Source organism: Odocoileus virginianus, chromosome 23 (assembly GCF_023699985.2).
Source record: "Odocoileus virginianus isolate 20LAN1187 ecotype Illinois chromosome 23, Ovbor_1.2, whole genome shotgun sequence".
In the NCBI taxonomy this organism is placed as follows: Eukaryota; Metazoa; Chordata; class Mammalia; order Artiodactyla; family Cervidae; genus Odocoileus; species Odocoileus virginianus.
In genome coordinates this window covers 26951228-26955355 of record NC_069696.1, presented here as the reverse complement: position 1 = coordinate 26955355, position 4128 = coordinate 26951228, and positions in this window count along the sequence as shown.

Here is a 4128-nt window from a genome sequence, read left to right as displayed (position 1 = left end):
TGCAATTCAGATTTTTTTTTTCAAAATTAAACACTCACAGAAATCTACTTCAACACCTCCCTTTCCTAAATAAATAAGGTTAGTGAATGAGAAAGGCAATCAGGTATGATTTTGGTCAAGTCTTTATCTTCATGTTGGAACTAAATTCATACTTAACTTTCCCTGATGTTAATGTACAGAGAATGACTAAGTCATCGGAATAAGGCAAAAGAAAATCTAATGAGACTGGCAAGAGGAGAAGCCAATGACTGTGGTATTCAAGGCACCAAATTCCATGAGGCTGTATCATCTTCTCACGTTGAGATAGTCACTGGGGGACTTCACTGGAGGTCCAATGATTAAGACTTCAGCTTCCAATGCAGAAGGTGCAGGTTCGATCCCTGGTCAGGAAGCTAAGATCCCATATGCCTTGTAGCCAAAAAACCAAAAACGTAAAACAGAAGCCGTATTGCAACAAATTGAATAAAGACTTTAACAATGGTCCACATCAAAAAAGCAAAACAAAACAAAAAAACCCATCATTGAGATGGAAAGAACTGAAATAGGCCTTTATTTGATATGTTTGGGATCATTGTAGTCCAGTTTTGGTAGTAAATTGTTTAATATCAATTATTTAAAGTTATAACCAAGAGCCTTGATTCATTCATCACTATCAGTCAGGCAAAAAAAAAGTTTTTGGAGCATAGTCTATGTTCCAGGCCTTATTGTAGACAATAGGGACACATGATGAACTTGAAAAAGCTCTCAAGATGTTTACATTCTAGTTAGAATAAATATATAATTTTTTTTAAAAAGTAAACATTTGAGATATGCCAGGTACCAATATGTTCTCTAAAAGCGATAAAATGAGGCAATGTAGCAAACAGTGAAAGCAGAGACGCCTAAGCTGTGTGTTGGGTTGAGGACCCCTAGGAGGTGATGTAGGAGATTCAATGCGAGTGATGAGTGGGGCTCTCTGGGCTTGGTGGCATGGCAGGGAATTGTATTTTGTGCTAGATGGGAGATTTCCCATAGAGGAGTGAAACATCCTGATGGACCCTTTCACAAGATCAATCTAATGACTAGATGGAGGATGGAACCAGGGTCAAGGTAAGAGGCAGGTACAAAAGCCTAGTAGGGGTGTAGGGGTGTAGGTCAGGGAAGAGGGACTCATGGATAATGTAGCAGTGGGAATGGTGAGATACTGTCAATTTTAGGACATAACATGGGTATTGACATAGCTCACCTGTTATAGAAATAAAAGAGAAAGGAATAGAAGATGAAGCCTAGATTTTTGACTAACCAGCCGAGTATATGAGGAACTTTTTATTTAGATGAAGGTTTGATAGCAGCATGATTTTGGTGGTGCCAATGGGGGAGCTAAGGATCAAGACCTCTGCTTGGACCATGCTGTTGGAAATGTCTATTAGATACCAGGTAACTGGTAGGATAAGGTATGAAATTAAAAGACACTTGCTCCTTGGAAGAAAAGCGATGACAAACCTAGACAGCTTATTAAAAAGCAGAGACATTACTTTGCTGACAAAGGTCCATCTAGTCAAAGCTATGGTTTTTCCAGTAGTCATGTATGGATGTGAGTGTTGGACCATAAAGAAGGCTGAGCACCAAAGAACTGATGCTTTTGAAGTGTGGTGTTGGAGAAGACTCTGAGAGTCCCTTGGACTTCAAGGAGATCTAACCTGTCCATTCTAAAGGAAATCAGTCCTGAATATTCATTGGAGGGACTGATGCTGAAGTTGAAGCTCCAGTACTTTGGCCACCTGATGCAAAGAACTGACTCATTAGAAGAGACCCTGATGCTGGGAAAGATTGAAGGCAGGAGGAGAAACGGATGACAGAGGATGAGATGGTTGAATTGTATAACTGACTCGATGGACATGAGTTTGAGCAAGCTCCGGGAGATGGTGAAGGACAGGGAAACCTGGCATGCTGCAGTCCATGGGGTCTCAATGAGTTGGACATGATTGAGCAGCAACAGTAAAGATAATCTCTCTGATGATTGTGGTGCTGTTCCCAGGGGCCAATTGGGTGATTTAAGAAGGTGGGGGGAAAATCCCACCATCCAGATTTGTGTGGGAGATGCAAAGGCAAACCCCTATCCTGTGACAGCACTTTCAGTTTCAAATATACCATTTAAGTGAATGTGAAAAAAAAAAACAAACCCAAACCCTGGTCCCACTGAATTTGTGCTAGTGGAGCAGACAAGTGAGCTGAGCTTTTCCGCCCCCCACCCCCCGCCATGTCCCTCCTCCTCTTTTGCCGCTCCCTCAAAATACTTTGTGAAAGGCTCTATCTGACAAAACTGTAAAATTAAAGCATTGCAAAAAAAAAAAAAGGTGGGAGGCATGGAAGTTTGGGCCCATTTAGAAGATTTACAGAGCATCTCGTAAATGAGCGTCTGCATGATGATGGCTATTGCTGGAGATTGACTGTAGGCTAATTGCCACCGGGGGTTTCACCATTTCAGAGATAAGTTCTGGATCTCTCTCCCTGAATTCTGACCCATACCACATTGCTTCTTTACTTCCTTGAATCTGGCAAAACAACTTATATCCATTCCCTCATCCAAATTGCTCCCCACTACTCCCTTATGGATTCCCTTGTCTTTTATTCTTTTTTAAATTTTTTGCTCCTTTTCCTCCATTTCTCTGCTCTACCCTTTCTTCTCTGTAGTTAACACATCACTGCTGGATCCTAATGATTTTTCTTCAGTTTCATTGGAAAAGACCCTGGGAAAGATGCTGGGAAAGACTGAGAGGGCAGGGGGAGAAGGGGGAGACAGAGGATGAGATAGTTGAATGTCATCACTGACTCACTGGACATGAGTTTGAGCAAGCTCCAGGAGATGGTGAAGGACAGGGAAGCCTGACCTGCTGCAGTCCATGGGGTCACAAAGGGTTGGACATGACCTAGCGACTGAACAACAACAGGTTCATTAGGAGGCACTGTCTCATTTCCATGTATTTGTACCTTAAAGGCTTTTCACTCCATTATTGGTTTAACACCAGCTCTGAGAAACTCTGTCTGAAATTCCCCTTTCCTGCCCATTGTTTTTCCTTTCTTGCCCATTGGCTCTTCAGTGACCCTTTACTTACATATTACTCCCCACACTTAATAATTCAAGTTTTGTATTACTAGGTAAATTATATTGTAGTTTATAAGGTTCCTGCCAGTTAGAGTCATGGCCTGTCCATTTCTGTATCCTCTACCATACCTAGCCCGTGACATCACTCATCATAAAGGTGTAACTAATGTTGGTTGTCAGTTGGACTTATGGACCAGTTTAATTTTACATCTTCCGGGAAATTCAGTTACAGTACCATTATCCACTTTGGTCCTATTTTTGTATTCTCCTATTACTTCATGCTTGCATTAGTCAATTTTGTTTATACATATTTCCTTCAATTATTACTTAAGTGTTTCACATTAGGCAAGTCTTTCCTTCTCAATTTTATAGTAGACTTACAAAGAGTTTGTCAAAAGCTTCTTCAGTAACCGATGCAGTGTTGATCTCAGAAATTATTCAGTAAGGGTGTTTTGAATGAATTAGTGAATAAATGATTTAAGGAGTGAAAACACATTCCTGTCTATCTACCTGCTCAGCAGTAGGCATGAATGCTTAGAGTCATATTTAATTCTTTGCTTTTCCACTACCTTCCACCTCAAACCAGTCAAAAAATACTATTGATTCTTGCTTTTCAGTCTCTCTTAATCTATTCTGCATGCAATGGAAGACTTTGTCAATCTTCCCTCAAACATTAAATAAGCGAAGATGAGTTATAAATGATAAGAACAGCTTACCACCTACAGGGTAACTAAATCTCCTGGAGAGGTCTGTGGAGATACAGACAATGTGTGTGCTTTCAGCATTTCCTTTTTTTTTTTCTTTTTTGCAATTTTTCCTTGTCATGTGTAAGACAAGAAATACTTTTGTCTTTAGCAGCTCTTTCACACATTAATAAAATATCAATTAAAGTCAGGTAATTGAAGATCAGTGTCAAAGAGGAATTCTGTAACCTTTAACTATAATACTGACATTGATTTATTAAAAGAATCTTGATCCTTTATCTAAATGCACAAGTACAGACCTCGATGGAATTTTCTAAAGAGTTAGCAGAGGAAGAAGTA